The sequence below is a fragment of the Zalophus californianus genome, chromosome 4 (genome assembly GCF_009762305.2).
Source record: "Zalophus californianus isolate mZalCal1 chromosome 4, mZalCal1.pri.v2, whole genome shotgun sequence".
NCBI classification, from domain to species: Eukaryota; Metazoa; Chordata; class Mammalia; order Carnivora; family Otariidae; genus Zalophus; species Zalophus californianus.
In genome coordinates, this window is record NC_045598.1 from 113,837,811 (window position 1) to 113,855,245 (window position 17,435).

At 37.1% G+C, this 17,435-nt stretch overlaps 1 protein-coding gene across 7 annotated transcripts in view; it reads right to left on the reverse strand.

Moving 5' to 3' along the window:
• The window catches only part of ST18 (ST18 C2H2C-type zinc finger transcription factor), a 111,558-nt gene that overhangs the window by 82,961 nt on the left and 11,162 nt on the right, over positions 1-17,435 (reverse strand). The gene's annotated exons all lie outside the window — the stretch shown is intronic.

Below are 17,435 nucleotides of genomic sequence, written 5' to 3' on the forward strand. Positions count from 1 at the left end.
CCTCTCAGCCACTTGGGCTTCTTTTGCTGGGATAATCAGCATGGCAAAGAAGAGTCACCATCCTGGCAGGAGTAACTTCTTTGGTCATTGGGAGTAGTGAGGCTGCTATTACATTTTGGGGACAGAGAAGAATACATTTCACACCCAAGTGATCCACTGAGGTGTCTCCTGGTTTTTCCTGGTCCAAACCTGGCAACAAATCAACATATGCAGCACATAACTGAATGTTATGGTGACCAGGGGCTCAGATCCCTTAAGGAGGAAGGTCTGAGTCATGCCGCCAAGTAAGCCATCCAAATCAGCAGAGGTATTTAGCAAGGATGAAGGAAATTAATGAAAGAGTAAGTAGAAAATAAACAATATACAAAGCAAGTGGATTTGAACTGTGACGTGTAGACTGTAGTGGATATCATGGTATGCCATTACCCTCTCTCTGCTTCAGGACTAAGGTATTCATTTCCCCCACCTAGTGAGAGTGCTGGAATCTAATGGGTCTTAGCTGAATCCATTTCTAGGAATTGCCCCTGGTCAGAGAACCATCTAACCCCAAATCACATCCCCACAGGGGCAGCCCACATTCACTCTTGCCTTAAGGCAGGACAGACTCTGAAGAGCAATCCCAGAGCTCTCGGTAGAAATGGCCAAGTCTTCTGTTACAACTGCATTACAATTCAACTTCTCCCCTGCCCAGTCCTGCTGCCCTTTCTTCTAAAAAGTGTTGCTCCCATGAGCATGACCCCACCTCCAAACAAAAACAAAAGCATTGTGTGGCACATTCCTGTCTCCATCTATTTTTCAGGGAATCTAATGATGGGTCAAGGATTGATGAGATTAGCCCTGGGGGCTGAAGGCAGGTACTGATGGCTAGGCTGGAAGTGCTGGTAGGTATGAAGCTCACTCTTTACCTACAAAAGTGGAGGGGATGGGAGGATGGGTTAGCCTGGTGATGGTTATTAAAGAGGGCACATTCTGCATGGAGCACTGGGTGTTATGCACAAACAATGAATCATGGAACACTACCTCAAAAACTAATGATGTAATGTATGGTGATTAACACAACAATAAAAAATTTTAAAAAACCTGGATATAGTCCTTCTTGCAATCTTTGTTATGAGATCCTTGAGAATTCATGGCCTTGGCTGCAGTTTGTGGGTTTGTTCTTGACTCCATTGGAGGCAAGAAGATGAAGGCACATCTCGTTATTATTCAAGTAGAAAACCAAGAAACATTGATGCTTTTTACTCGAAAGAGTGATGGTAAAAATAAAATGTTAGTTTATTTGACAACACAGTGTATTGTTTTGACATATGCTTTTCACATTACTCCATTGGGATATCCATCCATGGTGAGTCTTTATCATTATATATTTAATTTTAAAATCTGAAAAAAATTTGAGATATTTTGGTGGCTTTTCCAAGGAGCTTGTTATTAGCTCAGTATAATAAAAAATATAAAAGTGTGAAACATGATCTCTGTTAAGAACTCATAATCTAACTATGGAGAGAAAGTAAACACATAAGACAACAACTGACAAGAGAGAATACAAAATTACATTTGAAATGAGTGCCACAGCAATATGTGAGAGAGTAGGTCATAGAAGAGGTACACAGAACAGATGCTCTTGTCTCTATCTTTTAACAGATAAGCTTCCTTTTAGTGATCTAAAATACTACCTACTGAAGTCTAAGTACCTCATTTTAAAAAAAGAAAATGTAATCTTAATATTATATATTAAAAAATTGGGCTTTCAGTATTTTTCCACTATATTTTTCACAAAATGAACAGATTATCCTAAATGCCTAAATCATTGCTGGTAAGAACTGATCTGTACCTCTGAAACAAATAATACAATATATGTTAAAAAAAAAAAGAAGAAGAAGATAGCAGGAAGGGAAGAATGAAGGGGGGGAATCAGAGGGGGAGACGAACCATGAGAGACTATGGACTCTGAAAAACAAATTGAGGGTTCTAGAGGGGAGGGGGGTGTGGGGATGCATTAGCCTGGTGATGGGTATTAAAGAGGGCACATGTTGTAATGAGCACTGGGTGTTATATGCGAACAATGAATCATGGAACACTACATCAAAAACTAATGATTTAATGTATGGTGGTTAACATAACAATAAAAAATTTAAAAAAAGAACTTGGGCAAATGTGCAGTAATTTTTACCCCAGATATGATGCCACATTTGATACAATGTTATATTTTCTCTGAAGTTTTTTTTGTTTGTTTGTTTGTTTAATTTGAGGAGTTGTCACTTCCTTTCCTGAAACTCTCCACCCCAACACACTGAGGTATGGATACCCGGACAATCTACAATAGCTACTTGACTACACTTTTAGGAAATCAGGAGATAGGACCCTGTGGGAAAGTTAAAGTCTTGTGTTCATTTGAAATGGGCCTTATGATTCCTGAGAGAGCCTAAAGGCTACCGTGAATGGCAAATTTACTTTTACACAGGAACTATAGAGATATTGTTCGTTCTTTAAGGACAGCGCCTGCAATGCACGAGCCAGCTCTCTCAGGTATGTCTTAGAAACTTGTGACCCTGTTCGTGTTTATAGAGCTATGTCAAGCTAGAGTGTGCCCAACAGTAAACTTATAATTTAAGCTTCTCCTATTACTCATGTCATAAATTCAGCATCTAAGTTGTTGCTATTTATCGATGGTTGGTTTGCTGTCATGGAACACTGGTTCACTGGCAAGGTTATTTGATAATATTAGGTTTATAAGAGTGGGGAATTTTTTTCCCATAAGGCCAGAGCTAACAGATGCTTTTTTCCTTATTTAATTGAGATTAAGTTTTATGAATGATAGATTAATTGTATAACACCCACAACAGTTTTTAAAAAAAATAGTCAAGCCATTAAAAGCCACATTGCAATAATAATAATAATAATAAATAATAATAATAATAATAACTTGCTCTGAAATGTGAGGTAATAGGTAAGTGGCACTAAGAAGACTCCCTACAAACCTCCTGCTGCCCTTCTGTGCTGGTGAACATACCCTCCTTTGGGATGTCATTCCAGCAACATTGTCAGAGCACATTGCTTCTATGCTACCATTGCATTTGTCATTTACCATGATTATAAAACCTAACCCTCTGAATTGTAATCACCTCACCCAGTAACCTGGAAACATCTGCAAGAAAACAGATTGTTTCTTATTTATTTTTATATCTCCCGTATATAAGGTCTGTGTCTTAGTAACATGATTAGTAAATGTTCATTGAAGTTCAACTCCACCCAGACATAAGCATATGAAAATGACGTCAGTGCAAACATGAACCTAGAAAATTGCCTTTCTCCAGAAGATGCATCAAAAAGCTACTCACTGAATGTACAGATGATGCGCTGGCCCACCTCCCTGGAGCAAAAGTTCACTGATCCATGTGAGCTTTTGCTTATAGTTCCCTTCACCACTGAAGATGTGCTTTTGTAACACAGCCAAAAAAGAGACAGGAGGTAAGTTAACAGTAGCAGGTAAGTCAAGAAATCCTAGTTGGTCCCCATAAAGACTGACCAAATGACCGTGATGTTATGAACCAATCAGTTCCAAACTCTACTCTCCAAGAATGCGGAAGAATCATACAGTTCTAAAAATAATTCAATCCGCACATGAACCAAAAATTTTAAAGAAAGAACTAGTCAATCATTCATTAAAACACAAAATAATATACCAAAATTTGGAATATGGTCTAACTAAAATATAAATTTCCTCTAATTTGTAACCAAATGCAAATGCTGTATCTCAGCTAAATAATGTGTGTACCAACAAACTTCTTTGAATTGCCTATAGATTAACTAAACAATTCAGTTAATGTATAGCGACGGTTTAGCCATGAAATATATGAATAGTTCGTTGGTCTTTTCAGAAACATAATATGATGGGTCATGGGATTTCCCCAAAAGAAGTTGAATATAATAAGACAAAGTTAGAAAATTAAAGACAGCAAGAGATGGTCATTATGTGGATTTTATGATCAGGATACCAAAAGAATTCAAAAATAATTTAAATACAGAAAGAGATTTATTGTTTGCTGGGAAATTTAACTTCATTAAAATGAGACTTAATTTATTAATACTTCCAAATATCTTCTTTAAGTACATAAAATAAAAATATATGTGGTTTTATGTTTTGTCAAATAGTAAAACAAAGTATTAAGAAAAATAAAATACAGGGGACCTTAATTTAAACCTAAAGAAATACAAAAATGAAATTCACAGTTCATAAATGTTTGCCTTATCAAAATAGTATTATATTTGAGAAGATATTTAAATTAAGTCCTATTTAAAAAAAAAACTTTTTTATTCTTTTTAAAAAGATTTATTTATTTTCGAGAGACAGTGAGAGAGCACATGCACAAACAAGGGGGAGGGGCAGAGGGAGAGGGAAAGGAAGAGAATCTCGAGCTGACTCCCCACTGAGCACAGAGCCTTACCTGGGGCTCGATCTCATGACCCTGAGATCATGACCTGAGCTGAAACCTAGAGTCAGACACTTAACTGACTGAGCCACCCAAGCACCACCCCCCAAAAACACTTTAAAAGAAGATTATGGCAGCATCTTAGTTGATCCTATAATAAGTATTTTATTATATAGATTGTATCTGCTAAAAAATTAAACATGGTTGAATAATAATAGCATCTTGACAATTCAAGTTAAATACATTTGTAGCGTTGAGTTTAAAGTGACTCTTTTTACATTAATGAGTCAATGATCTGAATTCTTTTCTTTTATTTAAGGTTGGTATTCCTAGCCAAAAATAAAATAAAATAAGTTAAAATAATGAGAGCTGTAAAATTCCATGATAATGGGGATAAAAATACTGTATTTTTGTATATTATATTAGTATACGATGAGACCACATACACTCATTTTTTGGGTATATTCACAAATATCTAGTTTTAGAAGAAAATAAAGTGTACCCTCCTTTAATTTCTCTAGCATAGTATTGTATAAAATTTTATATAACAATTGTGCTAGTAGCAGAAATTTTGTTAGCAGAAAACGCTTGCAAAAATGGTTAAATTTATAAAGTAAAAGACATAGTTGAGGCTGAAGTTGGGGTTGGAAAATGCCCTTGCTCCCCATCTCCCTCCCACTTCCCTAGGCTGGGCCAACAAGACCACTGGGCTGCCAGGGCTCCCCCTGCTTTCTGGGGAGGAAGGAGCCAAGCTGGCTCAGCTCTTTCCTGGGGGAAATGGTTTTAAGCCCCAAGCCTCAAACTTGAAAGAAAAAGAAATCTTAAAAACAAGTATCTTCATGTTATTTTCAAATCACCCCCATGAATTCTGTGGAAAAGTTTCAATCATCTTGCCATTTAATCAATATCTCATTTTATTTTGTTTGGCAAAAGTCTCGTGAGGACTGACATCCTCTATGTCTTCCCCCTGACTTTAAACCTTATTCATACTTTATTTAAACATATTAACACTTTATATATGTGTGTGTAGAATGGTGCCTGGGGCTTCCTAGAGGTTATGTAGTGTTTGTTTTGATCATCCAGCCACTGGGCAAGCACTTTCTGCAGCTGGAAGAGAAACAGAACCCTTCCATGCACACTTCTAAGGAAAAAAAATAAAAAAACAGTTAACTTTGTCATAAAACTTAGGGTTCAAAGTAATTGCAGTTATTTAATAATCAGGGCGAGAACTTTAAGCTTTAATGAAAGGTGCTGAATAGAATGCAGAACCTCCCTCCATGCAGGCACTGGCAAAACTGCACTTCTGTTCTCATTTTTTAATGGAATGTCAGAATGGAGTAAGTGACAGTGATTGTAAAATACACATTGAAAAATATCTGCTTCAAAATTGCTTTTGAATAAAAACAACAAAGGTAATTAATATTTAATTCATGGCCATGTGAATAAATTCAAGATCATGTGGATTAGCCAGACAACTCAGAGGGAAGAAAGTTTATTGTGGACAACTTTATAAAAAATTATTTCTATATGCACCATGTCCAAACCTATCAAATATCAAGTTCCTACATGTTTGTGATGCAGGCACATCCTTATTAATGAAAATGATCTCATTTATTTACAAAGTAAAAATCATTAACTAATGATGGGGTTTGGAGTTTCCTTGTTTCTGGGGGTCAGTCCCTCCCAGAAACACTCAAACCAGGGCCACATAAGTAAAATAAAGTTAATTTAGTAGAGCTCTATATGAAGATCAAGAAACACAAAGGTCTAATTAGCCCTGTAATGAATAAAGAGGTGTCCTTCTGTTCTTGAGTTTGAACATTTTATTTTCTTTTTCCAAGATGTGCATATGTGAACTCGCTAAAAAGTGGGCTCTGAATGGGTATTGAGAATGAAGCTTAATATAGGTTTAAAATTTGATGTAAGAATTAAATATTTTTACTTACAATGGATAATTATAACCATGACTCGTATATTGGAAAGTAATATAGTGGCTTCTTTTCTTTGAAATATAATTAATTCATGACTCCTGGATGAAATTTATGTATGAATAGTTCCATTAGGTATTATTTATATTTGTATGATGTTGTAGTAAGAAAGTCACATTTATTTTTGTTATCTGGAACAGAGTTTACCAATGTTGCCCTTTTCATTATTCACTGATTTTTTTTGAGCAACTCCCATTGTGATTTCTACTATAGATATTTTTCAATGTTAAAAAGAATGCTTTTCTCAATTTCAAGTAGGATAGATCTAGTGTGGATGTTTAGAATAGAAATTCGCATAAGGACAGAGTCTATGAAAAGGAGTATTAAGAGAGAGGGAAAGAGGATGAGATGGAAGAGGTCGTGAGGAAGGAAGTGGAGGTCTGGGAGGCCAGGAAGGGGGTACGGGGAGTGGGGAAGGGAAGGAAACTAAGCATGGGGTGGGGGCAGACACAATGAGCTCGTCAAAGATGAGCAGAAATGAAGACACTGAGCACAGCCTAAAGTGGGAAAGAGTAGGAGACACAGACACACCAACAGGAGGCCAAGATGTACCCACTGAAGGAAAACAAAACACAACAGACACAAATACAGAACTTCATCAAGTAATATGAGTCATATGGTAATTTTTTGGTTTTTAAAATGACTATGACAAAAGACTTTTAAAAAGCATGTGGTTGTTTTATGACTACTATCATAAATGCCAATTTTATTTCTTGACATTTACCTGAATGCAGATATTTGGTCCATAAATCTACATTCCTTTCTTAGTTCCCTGAACTAAAATACTAGAAGCCTATAGATATGCACACTGTCTTTGCTATGAAAAAGAATTGCCCAATATTTGGAATGCTCCCATTTATCCTTCTCTACTTCACCAGAACATACTATGAATCATTTCACAGAACTTGCTGCCATGCTGGGATAACATTTAAAAGGAGGATCAAGGGTGAAAATAGCAAAGTGAGTACTGAGATAGTAGGAATCACCTACTTTAATATATCATTATAATTATGTGTATATAAATGTATGTGTAATGTCTATCTCTCTGTGTGAGTATGTGTAAGTATATATGTGTACACACACAAATCTGTGAACTGTTTTAGCAGCCAAGTATCCGATTGAATCAGAAATAACTTGCTTTGAAAGGCTGTCCCTGATTTAGAAACACTGCTACAAACGAAGCCTACCAGTCCCACACATCACTTCCTTTAACCCAACCCCTTCTACACGTCCCTGCACCACCACAGCTTCTGAGGAGCCACTTCCTGGCCACCTCTGTCCCCAGACTGCTCCACTGAAGACAGCCATGGTCCCAACATGGTTCTACCGTCTCCCAACCCAGCAGGCTGTTCAACTTACTGGGCAACACACAGGATGCCCCTACATTTCCATTCACCAGTGGGGGTAGGAGTGAGTGACTATTTTGCCAGTGCCTCCATTCAAATTTAATACTCTATCACGTAACCTTTTTTAAAATCATGTTCTTATTCAGAATATTATAAAACTGTGCTTCCCTGAGAACACCAAAGCAATTGGGAACCGAGTTCTGAGCCAGAGTTTGCTCATTTCATGTGGACAGTAGTGCTTCAAGAGCATGGGAGAGCTCAGGATTCTCACTTCACCATTTGATCCACACATTGGTTGGGTGCACTTCTGGGAGCTATCTTGTAAATCATTATTTATAAGGATGTTTCCATGATTAATAAGTATCATGAGGTTAAAGACCTGTTTGCAGGCTTGGTCTACAGTGTTATCAAGAGATCATCCCGCTTTTTTTAGATATAGAAATAAATTGAATGTTAAAGCTTAATTCATTAAAGCACAAAATCAGAAAAAAAAAAAGACATCTGGATCCTACAGTACAAGCTTTTTTCTGATACATGATTTTTTACTGCTTTTAAAAATATGGGGCAATCTTGTTCAGGATGGGCAAGTGGAAGTGGGTTTGAAGTAACAGAGGGAATTGGCCTTCATATACACTCAAGGGAAAAGTTCTGTTCTTATCTGTCCCTTTTTTATTGACCCTGCCACCCAAGCCACCCCAAACCCACAGCAGGCCAGGAACCAGGCTGATGGAAGAGATTGCCATTCAAGCTAATTTCACTCATCTTTACAGAGTGCCTGCTTTCTGCCCATAGGAATTGCCTAGGCAGATACATTCTTACCCTTACAACTCAGGTCAAACCCCCAACCCTATTAGCTGGCTCATCCCTTGTGCTCCCTTACATAAATCTACTTTTTATAAATTATCACACTGTGTTTTCATGACCTTTAGGTTATTTCAAACATTGTGAGTTCTTGTCTTATTCCAGTGCCTTCTGTAGCACTCAGAACACATTTATGAAAAATTTTTCAATTGCTCCTTATATGCATCAGGCACTATTCTAGATTTGGGAATATTATCAAAGTAATGAAGGAAAACAATTCTTGCTCTCAGAAAACTTAACAATGCCATGAAAAGAGACAGATTAGAAACAAGGTAATAAGTAGTTGTACTGTATGTTAAAAGGTGTTCTTTCTTTTTTTTCCACCAAAAATAAAACAGGGAAGGAGAATAGGGAAGACTAAGAAATGAGGGTTTGGCATTTTAAAGGCTGAAGTCAGGGAAAGACTTGCTGACAAGGAAACATTTAAGTAGAGACTTGAAGCAAGAGAGGGAGGGAGACATGCAACTATGCAAGGAACAGCATTCTAGGCAAAGGGAATAGCATGTAAAGGCCTGAGGCATCAGCAGGTCTGATCCAGGGAAGGGCACGGGCATACAAGGGGCAACGGAGAAGTCAGAGAAACCAGGTCAGAGTGAGAATTTTGCCTTTCTTTTGAGAAAAGAGAAACCCATAGGGAAGCTTTGAGAAGAGGGGTGGCATGGCCTGACTTTCACTTTAACAAGGTCATTCTGGCCACCTTGTAGAGTGAACTGCAAGTTGCTAAGGGGACAGAGATAAGGAAACCTGTGAGGAGGTTGTTTTAATAACTCAAGTGAACAGTGATGGGTTGGAAGCCTAGTAATAGCAGTGGACGTGGTGAGAAATGGTCAGAGTGTGGATTTATCTTGAAATTCAAGTCATAACAATATTCAGAGAGATTGCATATAGTGTATGAAGGGAAAAGTCAAGGAGGCCCCAGGGCTTTTGTGCTTCCCCAATTACTGATATGGGCAAGGCTATAGATGTGTCCAATTTACAGAAGACTGTGATTTCAATTTTGGATTATTAAGTTTGAGATACACATTAGGGATCCATTTGGAGATGCTGACTACACAGTTGGAAATACAAGTTGAAGTTTAGGGAAGAAAGGATTTATTTTCATGTAAATATACTAAAAGCCTAAATGAGATCATCAAAGGATCACTAGCAAAAAGGAACAAGGACACATCTGGGGTGGGGGGGATCCAGTGTTTAGAGTCTGGGACATTGAGGGGAAACTAGCAATAAGAACTAAGAAGATACAAAGAGCTAGAAGGAAATCAGGAAGTGTGTCATGTCAGGAAGCCAAGTTTCTTTAAAAATGATCATGGCAGAATGAACCTGCCAGTCCTTCCTTCAAGGAGCTCAGAGCTTAGTGATCCCACAGGACAGGCTGCAGGCTTTGTGTTAGCTTCCATCTACAAGGACACTGGGTCCTCCAAGGACAAAGGCTCTGGAGCAATTACCACAAATACTGTGATGAGTCCGGAATCTAAATTCTCTCCATTCTCATAGGGGTGACCTGGAAGAAGGGAGTTCACTCTGTGACTCCCACACAGGAAAGAAGGTGGAGAGTGTGCCCTCAGGGACATATTGCAATCATTTCCCTGCATAGGTTCACTCCCCAGACCCTGATTTTGAAATGAGTCCCCAGAATGCATCCCCCACCCCAACTCAGGATCATCTTGATGTGTGCCTCCCCCACAGAGGGGAGTGTGCCCCTGAACCAAGGTGAGGATCTTCAAAGAAAACCCAAGTTCAAAAGCCATTCTTTATCTACACTGTTCTGCACCTGGTTGCCCCAGCCTTGGATTTCTTCTAAGTGTCCATAGGTCCAGCAGTGGCTTTACTTTCTGACCTTGTGGCATGAGGTTACCCCTGTCCAAAGACTCACTTGGCTGATCCCTCCATATAAACATAGAAATATGATTTTGTATTCCAGTTCTGTTTTCTCTTCCTGACTGAAACTGGCCAAATGAGACCAAAGGAGAAGTTAACAGAATAAAGAGCACCTCACTTTTATGTTTGACACTTTCATAGAATATATTTGGAGAGGCAGACATGTATTGACAGTAGGAATATGACTTAGAAATGAATTAGAAGCCACCTAGAGTAGGCTGGCTTGTATTTAAGGAGCCAGTGGGAGTTTTGCTGGCTAACCAGTCTTGACTTTAATGTAACAGAACTAAGGAAAGAATCTAAGAATTTGGAAGCAAAGAAGTTGTGGGCACTCTATAAAAATAGTTAAAGAGAATCAACATTAAATAGAAATTCCTTTACAATGAGTTACTAACTACATTATTCTAAAAACAGACATTGGTGGACAATGTAAAATATTTTGTAACATCTTGTACTAGGGATACAATGGCAAATAAAATATTTTTTGTCCTTAAAAAGTTGACCAAAAAAAAAGTGTATCAAAAAGGTATGTGACTAATTAAATTTTTTAGTGTTTAGTTTTTTAGTTTAGTTTTTTTTTTTTTTTTTTTAGTTTTTGCCCCTCAAACTATAAACTTAAAGGCAGGGGATCTGCTTTCTTTTGAATGGGTGGACAGATGGATGAATGAATAATAAAATAGCTATGATTCAATGTAATAAGTGCTTTAACACAGACAAGAAAAGTTGTGTTTTAAGTACACAATGGAAAAAAAAGTATTAGTCAGCCTGGGAGGTCACAGGGACAATTCATCGAGGAGATGACATTAGTCATCATTCGCTTTAAATATGAGTATGAATCCCATGTGGGAGAAGATAAATGAAAGAATTTTGCCAGGAATAGACTATAACAGAGTTGAAATGGAAAGGGCATTTTATAAAAACAAGAATAAGCACCAGCTTTAGGCATGGGTTTTCCTACAGGAAATAGTATGGCGGTGAGATTAGAAGAATAAAATGTGAAGATGAAGATAATTAGAAAAAAATACTTAAAAAAAAAAGAAAAGAAAAAGGAGGGGGACTCCTGGGTGGCTCAGTTGGTTAAGTGTCCAACTTTTGATTTCAACTCAGATCATGATCTCGGGTTCCTGAGTTGGAGCCTGGCTTTGAGCTCCATGCTCAGCAGGGAGTCTGCTTGAGATTCTCTCTCTGCTCCCCCTCCCTCTTCTTTATCTCTCTCAAAGATAAATAAATAAATCTTTTTTAAAAAGAAAAAAAATGCTTTCTCCTTCAAAAAAAGAAAATAAGCAAGGAGAAAGATCATGCAAGGAAAACAAGATCAGGTGCAAAGGGAGCCAAGGAGAGGTTCTAAGGCAAAGATGAACTCAGAAGTTAGGTGTGAATAAACCAAGAGGTTAAATGTAGCTATACTTTGGGATGGGGGTTGGGGGCAGCTAGGTGAGTTCAGAGGCCAGGACTGAAAGTGCTATACAGAAGTTTCCTTAGTCAAGAAGGCAGCAAGACTTGATATTTGAACACCTCTCCACAGTCACATGCTAGCCACTGACAGAATCCCCTAGAACCCAGTGCTGCTGTTAACCCACTACTCTTTCTACCACATGGGCCAGCCAAATCCTAAGTGAGGGTTTGAATTAGTGTTATGAGAAGTCACCCATTGTGAGGAATGAAAACTCAAGAACACCATGTTTTGGTTGTGGGAGCTGATCTGTCAACACTGTGGGACATACTTATTTCAGTTCACACTTGATGCAGAAAAAATATTGCAAGATGCCAGAAACATTATTTTTGTAAACATATCATGCAATTTAAATGGAACTTCCAATGGTTATAGTTTACCTAAAAGGTAACAGCAAGAGATGAAATATTCTGCCTGAAGATTAAAGTCAATGTCCTCCTTCAAGAAGGATTGAGTTGAAACAAGCAATAGTATTAAATAATTCTGTGTTGTGCTAGAGGTGCTCAAAAGCACATTAGGGCGAGAAGATGCCAACCAAAGGGAACAAGTAAACTGTGAAGGGCCTTAGCAAGTTAGAAGGAACCTCAGCATATTAGTTACTAATAAGTCAAAGTAGCAAGGCAGTCATGTGACAGAAGGAAGTTGATATTCTGGATTTTGCTTGAGACACAATCATTAAACTTTGAGAACACACTCTGGATGACTATGGAGTCATCTATTGAGGCATATAAAATGCTGTTTAAAAAGCATCCTTACATATTTTCTCTATCTAATGATCTGTGAAAAATATTTAAGGCAGATTTGGTTGATATCAAACACTTCCAATAGGTCAAAACAAAGACTCACAGGAGACTAAGGCTTGTGCTTTTTGCTACATTGCTATTAAAATTGTTCGGTATTCTGCTACTTTTCATCAAATAGAAATGCAAACAATGGGTTAATAGAAGCCCTAGGTTCTGGGGATTCTGTCAGTGGCTAGCGTGTGACCTTGGAGAGATGTTCAAATGTCAAGTCTTGCTGCCTTCTTGGCTAAGGAAACTTCTGTGTAGCAAACAATCATTAACATTAGCCCAAGAATTCACGAACTAAGAAAATCCCAAAGAAACCCAAACATCTGACTTTCCTGCCAACCCACACCATTGAAAATTAGCAATGGAGAGAAGAGTTTTTCCAAGTAAGTAGTAAAGTCTAAGCTAATGCTTCTCAAACTTTAGTATGCATGTTAGTAGCTTAGCGATCTATTAAAAATGCAAGTTTAGTAGGTCTGTGATGGGCCTGGGACTGCATTGCTAATAAGCTCCCAGGGATGCCAAGCATACTGACATTCTGAGTAGCCAGGCTTCAGGTCACATTTGATCCCCATGTTAGAAGTTCTCTCTCCCACTACAAACCTGTAGCACTTTGCTCACATCACCCACAATGACATCATCACATAACTCCCTGGGCTTATTACACTGATACCATTAATTTTCTGTCTACTGCAATCCCTAGCCCTACATTGGTGCAGAAATAGCACTGAATGAACAAATAGCGAAGGAAAAATTCATTCCTCAATCAAGAGTGGCAAATACTGCTGTGTAAAAAGATTCATGTTACAAAAAAGAAGAGCTAAATGGATGAAAAAAAATTATCTCTGTTGGTGAGCTCTGCAAATCTGAAAGCCACAGTGAGGTAAATCTTCACGTGTGGCTTGCAGTGGTGGCATTTTTTCACAGTTTTAGAAAATGTCTGATTTCTAGAGATGTTAGTGCCTTAGACTCTTTTAAGCCATTGGTTGACATAAGCCACCAATATCCTTGTGATAATATTCGAATATAAAAATAAAAGGTAAAGAAAATAAAGCACATTTCCTTGTTCTTATTTTTTTCTGAGAAATTTCACTCTGGATATTTACTTAGAAGCTCCATGGTATTTCACTGAAATACAGACATTATAGTTTAAAGTAGAACATAAACAATTAAGTTGGGGAGTGCCCCATCCCATGTAATCATAACTTTATATGTAATATATACATATATATATATGTATATATATATATGGTGTGTGCAAACTGGAAAATACACAGCCATTTAGTCTCTAAGTTCAATGTGCTCTGAAGGGACAGAACCCCATTGTTGGCCCATTTCTAATTGCCTATCATCAGCCTCAGTTGGGTGTTAAGTGACACACACTTCCCACACTGTGAAAGCAGTCTTTGAAGTACAAGGCCCATGGTAGATTCATCACCTGGGAGGTAGCATTTTGAAAGGAAAAACAAATAGAGAAGACACATATTTGTATCATCTCCTAATACTTTAATATAGACATAAAATCACACGCAATTCATGGAAAGATCTAGAAAGAAAGGACAATGACCTCTTTATAATTGGTACTGTGGTGAACAAAGAGAAGGTGCCGGGGTTAGTTAGTGGATATATGTCAACTTGATTTATTAATTTATTGATAAAGTTCAAATAAATATTTACCCCAGAAGCGGATAATGAATTGGAATGCTGGTGTGTTAATGGAGGTTCATCAGTTGTAACAAAAGTACCGCTCTGGTGGGGGGAAGTGTAGATACTTGGGGAGGCTGTGCGCATCAGGGCACAGGGTCTATGGGGAGTTCCTGTACCTTCCAGCTTCTGCTCAGTTATTCTGTGACCCTAAAACTGCTCTAAAAAGTAAAAACAAAAAACAAAAAACAGGAGTGGGTGGGCTTGGAATGTGAGGGCTTGCAGTAGTGGAAAATAATACAGAGGCTGCATCAGGTACTGGGAAATGTGGGATGTGCCCTGGACCACACCATAGGACCTAAGTTCTACTTCTAGTTCAGTCACTAATTACTCAGACACCTTGTAAAAATCACTTAACTTCCCCAGCTCATGAGTTAAATGTGGCTAATGTCATTTGTCCTGACTACCTCCCAGGCGGCTTGTACGGATCCAATTAGACACTGTGTGTTCTTTCAACCACTCACTCTACAGGCACCTATTGAAGCCCCACTCAATGGTAGGTTCAGTGCTAAATGCTATTAAAGGCTATGTAAGTACATAAACATATGATAGAATTATGGTTAATGAGATTTTCTTGTTACATAACAAACTCTTTTTTAAATTTCATTCTTATTGGAAGTCTCCCTAATCTATTTTAAGATACTCTCTGTCCCTCTAAGTACAGTAGAGAAAACAAAATTATCTCTCTGGAGTGATTAACTCATCTTATGCCTCAACGTCACATGTCCAACAACAGCCTACCCATTACCCAGAGGTGAGGATGAGGAAGGCGGAGAGTGGGCAAATAAACAATGGTGCCTCAGGCACCCCCAGACGGACACTTCTCTTCTACATCCAATCTTTATCATCCGCTACTTCGGTTATCAATCTCACTTGCCCCCAAAGTGGCCTATCATAAAATGAGTTTTCTTTAACGTGTCAGGCTTTTGGATTCTAATTTATAGGTTTGGCAACAATATTTAGACATATTGCTAACATGAATGTAGTAGATATGCTATAAAAATCTAAAACATGAACTGAACTCTGCTTTTGGAAATCATAGCAATGAACCTTGTGATTTTTTTATCCAACCTTGTGATTACAGCTACTTATTTCCTTTAACGTGGATGATGGACTTATGGAACTCTTAATTTTAGAACTCCACTTACGTCTATTTTATTTCCTTCAGTTGTCATCTCCAGAAATCTCTGTGCAACAAGTAGTTGCAATAAAATCATACTTATTAAAAGAAACTCTATTCCCCCACCCCAAAATTGGGAAGAAAGCTATTAAGTATTAAGTAAAATGTTTAATTGATATAAAAACTCTTATGAATGAAATAAAATAGAAGAAAAAAGAGAAAGCCATCTAAATCTGTAAGTCACATTTTTTTCACATGCTGATTAAATATTATGATTAAATCTATAGACTATTGATTACAGACTTTATAAAATACTTAACATTTTAAAACTTACAAAAAATGCCAAATGACATGGTTTTTAAATAAAGAAACAAATTATACAAAATTTAAAAAAGTGAAAAGAGACAACAAAATTGTAATTTTCATTACAAAACTTGCCAACAAATTGCTAAGCAGCAATAAGACCACAAAAGGACAGTGGGATTTGACTCTAATACACTTAAGAGTCTTGAATTCATTTGTGTCTCTAAGTAGTCACATAGGAAAGCCATTTCAGAGGCTAGAATGTATTTTCCTAATTAGAGGAAAAGCCTGGATTGGTGTAAAACACTTTGCCAATGCGTGAGACAATTACCAATATTAGTAGATGCAATAGCATTCAGATCAGATTAAGGATAATAGTAATAAAAGAAAAGCAGAGATAATACAATGGTCATGATTTAGAAGGACATGAGAGCACCTTCTCAACACCACCTGTAACCTGAATTGTGTCGGAGGAAAGACTGGAAATGCTAATAAGGAATGTGATTAAAGGTGGGCCTGTGGTTATAAATTGCTTTTTTAATGGTGATGATAGTAGCTGACATAGAGTATAATAAGAAGATGAGAATGTCACTATCAATTTTTATTAGTGTCATGAACAATATATAGTATATTTAAATTAGCTTCATTTGTATTAGTATTTTTGTAAGTAGTAGCTCTAGAAGCAATAACATGTCCAATGCATTCTAAAAAGAACTAAATAAAGTTGCCAATGTTCTCTAGAAAATGGCCATAACTTTTACACTGGGGAAAATGTGCCACATATCCTAAGATACTCAGAATTCAGGTGCACAAAAATTCTAGATTCTGGAGCACAACAAATCTGCAGAATAAATTGGAGGAGCAATTGTAGCAAATGTATAAAGTCATATAAGAATGTCAAAGACACTAAAAATATAACCTTCCGTATAAATTGGAATGTTTTCCAAGATTTACATAGAATGATAGTTCAGGTCTATACCTGAGTCAACTTAAATCACGTAAGAAATAATTTGGAAACTATTTGGCTTAAGCATGAACATTCTGTTGAAAATAAGTAATTATAAAATAAATAATTAGTTAGTGATTTTTATAAACTGGTTCTTATTAAAGAAAAATAGGTGAATTGGTTTCGCTTATGAATTTTCCCAGCAATTATCACCAGCTTTCTGAGTTGGGCTAATGACAAATTAGGTAAAATTGAATATCTGACAAAAAATGATTTGGAAAATAGGAAATATTTTTACTTTTAATCAAAATATCTTCTTTGTTTCAATTTCAGAAACCTAAGCTGTTGAAAAACAGTCCATAAAGGTTAAAATACAGAATTTCAAAAATCCAGCTGCTGACAATATGAATAAACCATTTCTTTTTGATTTATATTCTAGATGGTTAGTATTAATTGTGTATGAGAGAAAGCATAGTCTGGTGGTCGAGAACCTGGCCTGAGTCAGAAGTCTGGACTACTTACTAGCTGTGTAATCTTGGGCTAGTTATTTTTACTTTCTTCATCTGAAAATTGGAAAAACCATAGTTCTTAACTTACAAGTTTATTGTGAGGATTAAA